General features: G+C 44.0%; 1 protein-coding gene and 1 long non-coding RNA gene across 2 annotated transcripts in view; one reads left to right on the forward strand and one right to left on the reverse strand.

The window, feature by feature from the left end:
* LOC134203692 (polypyrimidine tract-binding protein 1) overlaps positions 1 to 13,735 on the reverse strand; it is a 723,317-nt gene that overhangs the window by 586,176 nt on the left and 123,406 nt on the right. The gene's annotated exons all lie outside the window — the stretch shown is intronic.
* LOC134202386 (uncharacterized) lies at positions 196 to 7,376 on the forward strand. Its single transcript, XR_009977211.1, has 3 exons — positions 196 to 430; positions 1,004 to 1,273; positions 7,250 to 7,376. It is a non-coding gene; the product is annotated as an uncharacterized LOC134202386 (long non-coding RNA).

Below are 13,735 nucleotides of genomic sequence, written 5' to 3' on the forward strand. Positions count from 1 at the left end.
AATTCTAATTTCACCTCAGAAATGTCTGAGAACCAAAACAATTCAAATACAATCTTAATAAACCCCAGAAATATCTGAGCCTCTAATCAAAACAATCTCAAACTCTTATCTGAGCATTCACTGTGAATTAAATATTATTGTTGCCACAACATATTGTTTACTTTGGGTTTAATGGAATGTTTTGCTATGCTGGGAGTTGCTTGATACTACTGCTGTCAAACGGATCTGTCAAATGAAACTGTCAAACTACTGCAATGATAACCGGGCTATTGTAAAACGAAAGTGAAAGTGAAAACTAAAATGTGGCGCAAGAATATTAAAGAAAACTATGGCTTATTAAGAGAAATTATGGTGAAAAGTTTACTGCGCGTCCCATTTCAAGCGCCTCGACATTTAAGGAACTAGTGGAGTGGATTATCGACTGCGAAAGGTATGTTTACTATGGGATCAAAGTGTTAACGTTCGGCGGTGGTGTGTGAAAAGGACTATGCAACGATCCCCCATTCAACCAATCTACGATAATATTTTAACAAAACTGACTAATTAAACAATGCTAATTTTATAAACTATCATCAACAACGGAGGAAACACTATGTGACATCTCGACGTTGGATTCTGCCAGACACCTCTTCGAGTATTTTGTTAATGTTGGCTTGTTTATGTGCATCGGCGGATGCACCGTCATAGCTGGTGTGATTTAGGCGCGTTTTAAGAAGGATCCATGATAACTGCCTGGTATCCTTTTCCCATTGAGATCCTCTACTACATAAGTGTTAGTGCCGAGCACTTCTCGTACTCGAACTTTGCTAAATTTGTTTCCAAATTTGCCAACAAAGTTTTTCTGTTTATTGGACAGGTGCATTTCCTTTTTATACACAGTGTCTCCCACCGCAAAGTGATGTTTGGTGTTAGCTCGCAAGTTATACGAACTACTATATCTTTTGTATGCATTGAGAAGGTTTTCGCGGACGATGTTGAACAAGTTATTTGTTTCTCGTTTTAGGTCTTCGCTGCCTCTTTTGTCCTGGATTCGCTGCAAAAGATCATATTCATCGCCGGTGCTCACCATATTACGGCCAAAGTTGACGAAGTACGGTGTGTACCCCGTACTGTCGTGTACATTTGTGCGAATTGCCTTCGCGATCTGATGGACAGACTCATCCCAGTCCCGGTGGTCGCTTTTACGGTTAAGCGAACATCGAATCGCAGTAACAATAACCCGATTGACGCGCTCCGTCGGATTCGGTGCGGGATGATACACAGAGAGATTCCAGTGAGTAACCGAATACTTTTGTAGCAGCTTAGTGAACATTTCGCCTTTGAAGACCTGTGCATTATCAGTGATACACACGCTGGGTGTACCGAACAAGTTGAACACCAGGTTTTCGACGAAAGCACATACGGGTTGCGCAGTTGCTGTTCGCATACATTGCACCAACACGAATTTGGAGAAGAAGTCGCTAACGACCAAAATCCAAACATTCCCTTTTCTGCTGCGCGGATATGGACCCAGAAAATCTAGTGAAATCAGCTCCCAGGGGCGCGTGCATAGTTTCGGTTTTCCGCACGGAGGTGTTACGTTGAGGTTTGGAACTTTAGATTCACGACAAACTTCGCATCGTTCACAAAACCTTTTGATGTCCGCTGCCATTCGTGGCCAATAGAATCGCTCACGAATTTTAGCCAATGTTTTAACCAATCCAAGGTGCGCTTCCTGGTGGATTGTCCTCATTACGTCTTGCCTTTCCGCCAAAGGGACTACATATTTCCAACGGAAGGTGCTATCTTCCACGATGGATGCATTTGTAATAAACTTATATACTTTTCCATCCTGTATGGTGAAATCCCGGTATTTTTCTGGGAATTTCTCAATCATCTGTTTGAGCTGCGTTATATACGGGTCCATGAGGGTAACTTCTACGGAGTTCACCGCTCTCGACAGGGCATCTGCTGGTATGTTTTCGCTCCCTTTGCGATACTGCAGTAGAAGATCGTATTTTGATAGTTTTAATGCCCAACGAGCGATTCGGGGCGATTTACTTTCGATTGACATATTGCGTAGGAACGTAAGACTCATTGCGTCAGTTTGTACGACAAACTGCGATCCTTCCACGAAATGCTTAAAGTTCTCAATGCTCAAGAGAACAGCAAGACACTCTCTTTCAGTGGCGCTATAGCGGCGCTGGGTGCTGGAGAGCTTCTTTGAGAAGTACGCAATCGGCCGCCTCTCACCATCGTTGTTTTGCGTCAAAACGGCTCCAATTGCGAGGTCAGAACTATCGGTCTCAATCACGAAGGGTTTCGTGAAATCAGGGTTTGAAAGCACCGGGGCTGTTACAAGCAATGTTTTAAGTTTTATTAATGCTGCATCGGCTGCTTCTGTCCAAGTAAAATGTTTGCGATTCTTTTTAAGTAAATCGGAGATGGGACTGGTAACTTCCGAATAATTGGGTATGAATTTTTGATAAAACCCAGCCAATCCTAGAAGTCTTCTAATGTCCTTGATCGTCTTCGGTACGGGATACTCCAGAACGGGTTGAACCTTGCTGACATCCATGGACAAGCCGTCCTCTGAGAGTACGTATCCCAAATAACGGATCTTCGTCTGACAAAATTTACTTTTTTGTAAATTTATTGTGAGACCCGCATTACGAAGTCTCCGAGCTACCTCTTTTATTAGCTCAATATGCTCCTCCAAACTATTGGACACGATGATTATGTCATCCAAATATACGTAAACCCTCGGCTCCAGATCGTGGCCTAATACTCTACTCATAAGGCGAGCCATTGTTGCCGGGGCATTTGACAAACCAAAAGGCATTACAGTAAACCGATAAAGGTTTTTCGTGGTTCGAAACGCAGTCATGTTTTGGAAGAATTTTCTAAAGCCACTTGATAGTAGGACTCGCTGGGATCGATTACCGTAAAATACTTAGATTTTGGAAACGTCTGGAGTATTGCCGTCGTATTCGGAAAAGGGAACTCATCTCTTTCGTAAATTGGTTCAACCTTCTCGAATCAAGGCAAATCCGCCATTTACCATTGGCTTTCTTCACCGGTAATAAGGGGTTTAGAAAGTCTATCGCGTGAGGACATTCTTCAATGACGCCTAACTTCTTCATTCGCTCTACTTCAGCATCGATCACACATTCAACCGACGGAGACCAACGATACGAGGGAAATTTTCGTGGCTTAGCTCCTGGCACAAGTTCGATTTTGTGTTTCATCAAAGTGGTTCGTCCTAGTTGGCCTTGTTTAGTCGCAGGAAGCTGTTGCACTGCTTCAAACAGTTGTCGCCGTTCTAGATCGTTCAGGTTGTGTTCTGTTTGAAGATCTTCCGGAATTCGAAGGTGTGATTCAGGTATCTCCACCGTTGGCATTTCCAAACTTTCATCAATTTCGATCTTGGGTTGCTCTTCTATTTCACACGGTTGTAGTTGGAAACAAATTCTTTCCACATTTTCTCCAAAATATTCTTCCACAAAACATAAATCTAGATTGTTAAGTTCCATCGCTGTTGTTTTGGAAGGCCTGGCTGATCCAATGGTGTTTTCTGAAGTCGTCAAACGAAAGCCAAACTTGTTAAGAAAGTCCATTCCTAATATTAGCTTTTTCGTGATCTCAGGAACTACTACAGTTGGAAGGACATGGGTCACATTTCCGATTGAAAATGGAACATTCACGTATCCTTGGCAGTGATAACCTGTCCCATCAGCAGTCTTTACTTTGAGCGGAATCGGATGAATTTCAAGGCCCAATTTGTCAATCAGGTCAAGTGTACTTATAATGGAGATGCTGGCTCCTGTATCCGCTAGTCCCTCAATTTCTTCAGACAATATTCGAACATTTAAATGTGGACATCGTGACACGGAGGATTTATCTGAGAAAAATCAGCGAAAATATGAAAATCATTGTTGGGAATCCGCAAATCACGAAAAGGAGGACAACGATTCCCGGAATCGTCCTCAACTATTCGTTTTTTTGGTCTTCGTCTTCCGAACGAAGGTTGTGTTGATTTGGACACTTGAGCGCGGTCGTGTCCATCATTCCACAGATGTGACAGAAGATTCTCTTCCGTTTCTCACAATCTCGCCAGAGATGACCTGCCTGCTTGCAGTTCCAACACGTTACTTCGACATTTTTTTTTTTCAGCTGACGGTTTAGAATCCCCAAAATCTTTAGAAAATTCCTTATTACGATTGAACATCGTCTTCGATCGCAGAGCATAAATTTCGGCTTCGGATTGTTCTGAAACGTCTTCGTGTTCTTCCTCCTCCAATACGACATGATGTACGGGTTTGGACTGGTTGTATCCTTGGTACAAATTATGCTCAAGAGCGTCAAATTTATAGCACATTTGAGCTAAATGGTCGATAGAGTGAATTGGCTCCAACGCTAGGCGTCGCTTATACGAAAGCTTCATATTCTCTACGATGATCTCGAACTTCTCGACCTCGGTCATCTTCCGTATCATTCGTTGGGCCAACATTTCCATATCAGCTAAGAAGGCGCTGAAAAGCTCATTAGGGCGTTGCTTACGATTACGCATCTCTTCGCGAATCAATCTGTCGCGGCTAGGGTTATCATATCTCATTTTAAGATACACCTCTAGTGTCTCCCAGGAATCGAATTTCTCTTCATATGTTGTGTACCAAACCGATGCGTTGTCTTTAAATAACAAGTGCGCATGCATTCGAAGCTCTGGTTTACTAATTGCGTAAGACCTACAAAGAATACCGATTTGCCTCAAGAAATCGCTGACTGGAACAGAATTTGTGTCCCCACTGAATTTTGGCCATTTCTCAATGATCGCACACTGTTGATGTGGTTGTCTTCTGGAATAAAAGTTACCCCGATACCCGTCAGCGTCGATTGGATATCTCTGAAGATTGGGTGACTCCACCGTTGTGGACGGATTTCGCATATATCCAAGTTGGGCTGGGTCAAAACGAACCTCACCAGCAGGGATTGTCCGGGTTTGGTTTATCGGTATTCTTGGCGTGCTTCTGGCCCCTGGACAAAGTCCACTCAGCTGAAGGGGAGGGCTAGGTTCACGTAACGGTCGAGAAACCAATCTGCCTCTTGATAGGTTTTCCACTTCCCGATCTACCAAGCGTAATTCTCCAACTCCTTCTGTCAGGTAATTCATTGCATTTTCCGGTCCCATCGAAAACTGTGTTCCCTGTTGGGTCAACTGGCCAACATACTTTTCCACGGACGCTTCTACCTGAGATAAATGCACGTATTCATACATTTTTTTTTTGTTTCTATCTTCGATGACTGATGGGCCTCGCGACTTTTTGGACGCTGTCCGTCGTCAGTTGGATACGCAGGAATTGTCTCTGGATCCGGTGTCGGATTTGACTGATCCCCAGTTCTCTCGTGTTTTTGTATCGGAACGAAATCACGAACATTTTCATTCCGCACCAGTTGCTTTGGAAATTGTAAATTCAACGACGACACCATCCTTGGTGGTGACTGTAGAAATTCTGGAACAGAAGGACGCGCCACACGAGGAATTGCACCTGTATACCTTGGCTGAGGTCCTATTTCCATTTGAAGATCGAATACCCCACTTCTCGGATTTAAATCGATTAAAGCTGGTCCGAGATTAAGCGATGCTGGTATGGTACTACTTAATGCCGGGTTTTGATTCAACGATGCCGGTTCGGAAACACCGGAGCTCCGTTCGGGATTCACCATTGGCGATCCTATTACGCCGCCAACCGCACCTTCAAGATTCAGTGAACCAGTAGACCCTAACCGTACAGGGTTCGGCAACGACCGGTTGATTTCTCGTCCACCTCCATCGGAGAAGTTCGTTGGCAGAGAGAACCTGGTAGCATTATCTGTTGGACGGGCCCTAAACTCAGTCGTTGGCAGTGGCGTTTCCACCGCACGAAAATCGATCTCAAAAATTCATTGGCCCAGACGTGTAACCAAATCCAACAGCAGTCTACGGTTCTCGAGCACCACGCCATCATGGGGAATACACCGCCGGATTCTTTGATGGTAATGTACCAATCTAGAAATCACGTACCGATTTGGAGCTTCAGTCATAATTCTCTCAATTTCTTGCAGCTTGTATGGAACGATCGCGAGGTCCGCCTGCATCTGGTGATCGGCGACTACCAACGCTCTCGTCGCATTCGGATCACGAAGTAGATTCCTTAGTTCCCTACGGCGAATCTCCAAGTTGCCAACCAGCGGCCGCGCACGAATTGCCAGCTCATAATCGAGCTCTTCTTCGTCGAGGTCATCGGCATAAATTCGATACCACTCCATTTTATGCACTAGTTAGTAGCAAACTAAAATTAGCAGTTTCAAAAAGATCACTTCTCACTAGAATATAAATTCGTATATTGACAAACGCGAGAATGACAGCAGTTACTTAACCTACGGAATAATTAAAAGAAATCAAAATGTATTTACAAAAAAAAAACAAATCAAATTCTAAACTAATTCCGAATTCAATCTTAAGTCTAACCAAAATTCTTAATAAATTAATTCAAAATTTGTTCCTATACCAAACCAGTTAGATTATTCAATCAACCAATTCGAAAATACTATACCAAGACAGGGCCAATTCTAATATTCTACTAACTTTATAAGACCCAATTCCAAAATACTAATATGAAAACTCTACTCAGTTCGAATCTAATCTGGTCTCTAGGACCCAATCTAATTCCGTGGCCCCACGTTGGGCGCCAAAATGTAACGTTCCGTCCTGCTTTCTTAAGCTGACGGCTTAAGCGCCACCTTCAATAAGAAGGACCGTTAGCTCTGCTTAAATTTACCCGGATGAGACTGCCGACTCAGGGCAGGTCAAAGTCACGCAAGAACCGAAGTTGCACTTCAACACACCAAACAAAGTCATCAAAAACCAACCAGACTCAACCTTACCGACATTATCTACGAACTAAATTTAAGATTATATTTACAAAACCCTCGATAACCAATCAGGCAGGGGAATACTTAACCTTTAATAAACCTTAGCCAACCTAAAATCTTTTCAAAATGACGTGACGAAAGAAATGTGAAGTGTGTGGTTCTAAACTAGGAGTAATTTTATTCAAAATAACCAATACGCGGTCGCGTATCCTAAAACAAGATTATTTTATCGAATGGTCCTCAATTCGATGCGAAAAATTTATTGAAATTTTTAAATTAAGGAAAGCCTAATTCCCTAACCGTGTGTGACGTCACGTTCAAAATGCAAAACTGCTAATAATTTCTGTTTCGTTTGTAGGTAACTGAAATTCGAGCTTCAAGATGGACAGATCTGACCTTAGCTTCTTCTCAATGCCGGCGTTCCCACGTCGGATGCAATCTGCAGTCGAATTCGAGCTTTCGTGGATGCCACAAGCGAAAGTAGGCTGGACGCAACTCACCTTGCTTTGCGTCGCCGTTGTCGATACCAAGAAAAAGCTTTCACACCACCCAGTTGACTCGCGCGCTGGCGTTGAGTTTCGGGGTACAAATATCCCCTAGCACAGTGGAGTGATTGCCGTTAATATTGCTCGGCAAACGCCACGCGGCTTATTTACTTGCGAGTCGTAACGCCTACCACGTGCAAGTTACGTTGTGGTTCGATGCGGCTCTGGGACGGGTGTATCCTATCGACGAAACGACGCCCACTGAGCTTTCGGTGAAACCAACGCGTCGACGGCGTCGCAGACGTGGCTTTCCAACGACGGTTCACTCGACGTCTTATAGATGTCGGACCCAACGGTCACGACGTTTGGTACCACGTGCTTCGAACAGTGCACCAACTCCGCACAAACCGCCCACGAGAACGGGCTTTTGTCCTGCTCAACGTGGCTGACTTTATTATTTGCTCGAATATATTATAGTTAATTAACTAGGCTCACCTGAATTCAAAGTCGAAAATATTAACTAGGTTCGCAACAATTTCAGTCTTAAACTGAATCACACTCGATAAATATATAAACTAAATACAAAAGTAAGTATTAGAACTAATATTTAGGAAAATAAACTTAATCGGACGCGAACTTACTCCGAGTTTAGTGTGGCGTCGCTTAAATTCTTTTTTAAAAAAGGCGGTAAGTTTTCAACTGAACTCTAGTAAGCACTCCACTATAATGAGGAAACCGACGCGAGTTAGATTGGCTTCAGCCTAGTCGTGGCTACGTGTTTCCCTCTTATTGGTCGGTTACAGAGAGTTTAATTTACGACGTAATACGAACTATTGTTGTAAATTACAATCAAATCTGGCTGTTTTACAACGACGCATTAGATCATGAACGACGCAATAAATTCAAATTTCTAATCCTTCTGTGCTACTTCAGTTCTTGACACATAGGTGGCTAATATAGGTTACTGTCTTTGCTAGACTTTCAAATCCACTGACTGCATCGTCACGTCAGGGTAAATGAAAACTTACATTGAGCAATACACAGCACGAAATCAGACAGCAAAATACGCGAAACATAAATTAAACGACAAACGCTTTAAGTTGGGTTCACAATGTTCTTACATTCTCGTGGCGATCCTGATCCTGTTGAGTTTCGGGGTACAAATATCCCCTAGCACAGTGGAGTGATTGCCGTTAATATTGCTCGGCAAACGCCACGCGGCTTATTTACTTGCGAGTCGTAACGCCTACCACGTGCAAGTTACGTTGTGGTTCGATGCGGCTCTGGGACGGGTGTATCCTATCGACGAAACGACGCCCACTGAGCTTTCGGTGAAACCAACGCGTCGACGGCGTCGCAGACGTGGCTTTCAACGACGGTTCACTCGACGTCTTATAGATGTCGGACCCAACGGTCACGACGTTTGGTACCACGTGCTTCGAACAGTGCACCAACTCCGCACAAACCGCCCACGAGAACGGGCTTTTGTCCTGCTCAACGTGGCTGACTTTATTATTTGCTCGAATATATTATAGTTAATTAACTAGGCTCACCTGAATTCAAAGTCGAAAATATTAACTAGGTTCGCAACAATTTCAGTCTTAAACTGAATCACACTCGATAAATATATAAACTAAATACAAAAGTAAGCATTAAAACTAATATTTAAGAAAATAAACTTAATCGGACGCGAACTTACTCCGAGTCAAGTATGGCGTCGCTCAAATTCACCTTTTTTAAAAAGACGGTAAGTTTTCAACTGAACTCTAGTAAGCACTCCACTATAATGAGGAAACCGACGCGAGTTAGATTGGCTTCAGCCTAGTCGTGGCTACGTGTTTCCCTCTTATTGGTCGGTTACAGAGAGTTTAATTTACGACGTAATACGAACTATTGTTGTAAATTACAATCAAATCTGGCTGTTTTACAACGACGCATTAGATCATGAACGACGCAATAAATTCAAATTTCTAATCCTTCTGTGCTACTTCAGTTCTTGACACATAGGTGGCTAATATAGGTTACTGTCTTTGCTAGACTTTCAAATCCACTGACTGCATCGTCACGTCAGGGTAAATGAAAACTTACATTGAGCAATACACAGCACGAAATCAGACAGCAAAATACGCGAAACATAAATTAAACGACAAACGCTTTAAGTTGGGTTCACAATGTTCTTACAGCCTATAGGGTCATAATGGCCAAGACATGTGGGGCCATTGCTGAGGCTCCCGATAAGTTTAGATCTGTCATGCAGAGATGCCTGGACAATCATCCTCAACAGGTTGTTGATACGCACGGAGGGTGCGGATGGTCTATAGAGTAACCAGTTTGGCTTCCGAAAGGGTAAGTCGACCGTAGACGCTATCTTGTCGGTTACCAAATCCGCGGAGATAGCTATCCAGCGTAAGAGGAGAGGAGTTCGCTATTGTGCAGTAGTGACTCTCGACGTGAGGAATGCTTTCAATAGTGCCAGTTGGGCAGCTATTGCAGATGCGCTCCTGCGTCTTGGAATTCCCGAGAACCTGTACAAGATTCTCGGAAGCTACTTCCAGAATCGAGTACTGGTATACGACACGGAGGCGGGTCGGAAGTGCGTTGACATAACCTCAGGGGTTCCGCAAGGTTCCATACTGGGTCCGGTGTTATGGAACGTCATGTACGACGGTGTCTTGAGGTTGAAGTTCCCGGTGGGCGTGGTAATCGTCGACTTCGCTGACGATATTACGCTGGAGGTCTACGGCGAATCGATCGAAGAGGTGGAGTTGACTGCAGCCCACTCGACCGCAATTGTGGGGGAGTGGATGAGTTCCAGGAAGTTAGAACTGGCTCACCACAAGACTGAGGTGGTTGTTGTCAACAAGCGAAAGTCGGAGCAACAAGCGATGATAAGGGCAGGCAACTGCGCGGTCAGCTCTGAACGCTTCATCAAACTCTTGGGGGTAATGATCGAAGATAAGCTCACCTTTGGTAGCCACGTTAATTACGCCTGCAAGCGTGCCTCCAAAGCTATAGTAGCAGTGTCCCGGATGATGTCCAATAGCTCTGCGGTTTATGCCAGCAAGCGTAAGCTTCTGGCTAGTGTCTCTCTGTCCATACTGAGGTATAAGGGGCCAGCTTGAGGCACGGCTCTGTATATTAACTGCTACAGAACGAAGTTAGAAAGTACGTATAGGCTCATGTATCTAAGAGTTGCGAGCGCGTACCGAACCGTGTCGCACGATGCACTTTGCGTCATCACCGGTATGATACCTATTGACATCGTCATCGGTGAAGATAGAGAGAACTTCGAAATGCGCGGCACGAGAGGCATCCTTAGGACTGTCAGGTTGGCCTCAATGGTCAAATGGCAGCGTGCGTGGGACAGTTCCACTAAGGGTAGATGGACACATAGGTTGATACCGGAGAGAGACGCCATGGAGAAATCACTTTCCACCTGACCCAAGTCCTTACAGGCCTTGGTTGCTTCAGACAGTATCTGCACCGGTTCGGACACTCGGCCTCGCCTCGGTTTAGAGGAAACGACGGAACACGTGTTGTTCGTGTGCCCACGTTTTCGCACAATGCGTGACTACATGCTTGCCAAATGTTTTCTGGACACTACCCCGGACAACCTAGTCCGTAGGATGTGTAAAGATGAAGTTGGCTGGAATGCCGTTTTATCGGCAATCGTCCAAATCGTCTCGGAGCTACACAGAATGTTGCGCGTGGACTCGAGGAATGGCTAGTTCAGGCGCAAATAAGAGGTGGTCCAAGGGTTCGGAGTCGGCTTCATGGGTCATACCGGTGCCCTGTGGTCGAACTCAATCCTTTTATCCAACAAGTGGCCGCGCGAAGAACAACATGGTATCGTCGCTTTCGCGGCGTCGGTCAACCGGGCGGGTTCTCGTCAAGGCTGGGGCAGGCGTAGGCACCGCGTCGGCAAGTCCCTCTGTGTGTTGGCGAATAGACCCTATCGCAGAGAGGTCAATTTGGGGTGCACGCGGCATCATCATTCTTGATACCAGCCGTGCAGAGGGAAGCAGGCGCGAAGTCGATCCTTCCCACCTGCCGAGGACATAGGGCGTGGTAAGGCCACCTGGAAAGCCGGCAATGCGCTGGCACAATACCATGGTGTTCCCGCACCCCCTGGACGTCCAACCCAGGATGTCTGTTGAGCAGATTCCCCATTGCTTAGGAAGAAAAAAACGCACACACACACAGACATCACCTCAATTCGTCAAACTGAGTCGATTGGGATATAACACTATGGGTCTACGGGTCTCCCATAAAAAGTTCATTTTTGGAGTGATCATATAGCCTTTACGTATACTTAGTATACGAGAAAGGCAAAAACGTACATCTAGCATGTTATTTATTAAATAACTAGGGGTAATGACGGCTTTGGCAGGTTTTGTTCTATTATTGGCAGGGGTTTTTTTATGACTGATTATGCTCAAATTTGGCCCAAACATTCTTTGCATATCAAAGAATATTGTGGCCAAATTTCATAAAATTCGGTCAATAAAAACCCCCTGCCAATAATAGAACAAAACCTGCCAAAGCCGTCTGTTCCCCTACCTAAAACTAAATCCGCGCCAAATCCATTCGAAGCCCTAAAATGGTTATTAAATCCGCGCCAAATCTGGAAAATCCGTATGGTCTGTAATGTAATTTTTTTAACTAGAAGAGTATGAATTCTCATCGAAAATTTTGTTACTAATTCTTCCTTTCTTTCTTCTTTAAGCTTCTCTTCCTTCTTTATCATTATGCCGTTTAAATTTCATCTTTCTTCTACCTTGTTTCTTGTTTGTTATCCCTAGTTCTTTTTTTTCCTTCCATTTTGTTTCTTCCTCTATTCTACCCTATTCTTGCTTACTTATGGGTCCTGTACGCCTCCTAAAGGGAAAAGGAAGATTGAAAAAGGAAAGAAGGAAAAAGGAAAACAGAAGAAAGAAAAAAGAAGAAATAAGGAAGGAATGGAGAAGCAAAGAGGAAAATGAATAAGGAAAGAGGAAGAACTAAAAAAGAAGCAGGAAGATGAAACAAGGAACAAGAATGAAGGAAGCAGGAAGAAGGAAGAATGAAGAAACTTACTAACTTATGGGTCCTGTACACTGTCCTGTACACTGCAAAGGGCCGACTTGAAACATCTCCATCCGGAGCGATGTTCAGCTTTCGCTTTAACTTATGGCCAGGATAGACTTCTGTCGACTTCTTTTATTTCTTTATTGAGGGTTTGCAGCCATGAATCTCTGGTTCTGCCTCTGCTGCGATGTCCCGCTGGGTTCTAGTCTAATGCTAATAATTTTCTGTGAACGCTAAGGAAATCAGAAAACCGGCCGTAAAAACTCCGTTCAACAAAATGATCCCAAGTAACCAAAAGTTCCTTCAACAGTACGTTTTTCGCTTAATCTGTTTCACCGAGCTGCTTAGCTTGAGCTTGAGCTTGATTGACTGCTCGTAGTTGCTACTCCATTATGACCAGATCGCTGTTCTTGCACAGGGAACCAACAGATGTCTGCTTGGGACTAGCACACATCTTCAAAGTACAAGTACTGGTGATCTCATTTGCTAGGTCATACTGGCGCCTGCCACGTCAGAATGCAAGACAATGTAGGGAAGGGGAAGGATTGATGATGTAATCACTCGCCCACTGCAAGCCGAATATACCTCTGCACTTGCCACGAGTTCATGCGGAATTTGTTGGAATTTTTGGGTTAGGTTCGAGAGGCAGAGGTCCATCTTGGTTAACGAACTGCCAATGTGATAGATAGGAGAAAGCAACTGATGGAATTTCTAATTGGATATAGGAAACGAGCTTTTTATAGTTCATTTCCAATTCTAGCAAATTACTGCTAGAATATTCAAGTTGAAGGTATAGGAATAGAAATAGAAACGGTATGGTAGTCCATCTCCAGTTCTAGCGATTGCTAGAACATGAGAAATATAGAGAAAGATACAAAGTAGGAGAATGGAACGGACCTGGGATTGAACCCACGACCTCCTGCGTATGAGGCAGAAGCAGTAGCCATATGACTACCAAGCTCACCCCTCTGCTTCACCGAGCTGCTTAAGCGAAAAACGTACTTTTAAAGGAACTTTTGGTTGCTTGGGATCCGTTTGCCCATTCCTATCATGTTTGAGACAAATCGCGTCAGAATTGAATCCATCCATCAAAACGAATTCAAATAAATTCTTGTCCTGGGAAACAAATAAACTTCTGTAGGTAGTTTTTAGAACTCAATACAATACATTCCTGCCCGGATTCAAACAATTTCCGTAAAAAAATTGGTTTGATAACCAGAGAATCTTCTTCCACTATTTAAGCATGTGTTGTACACAGAATAAAAATTTGAATTCCTTTCCTTTAAAAAAAT

Source organism: Armigeres subalbatus, chromosome 1 (assembly GCF_024139115.2).
Source record: "Armigeres subalbatus isolate Guangzhou_Male chromosome 1, GZ_Asu_2, whole genome shotgun sequence".
In the NCBI taxonomy this organism is placed as follows: Eukaryota; Metazoa; Arthropoda; class Insecta; order Diptera; family Culicidae; genus Armigeres; species Armigeres subalbatus.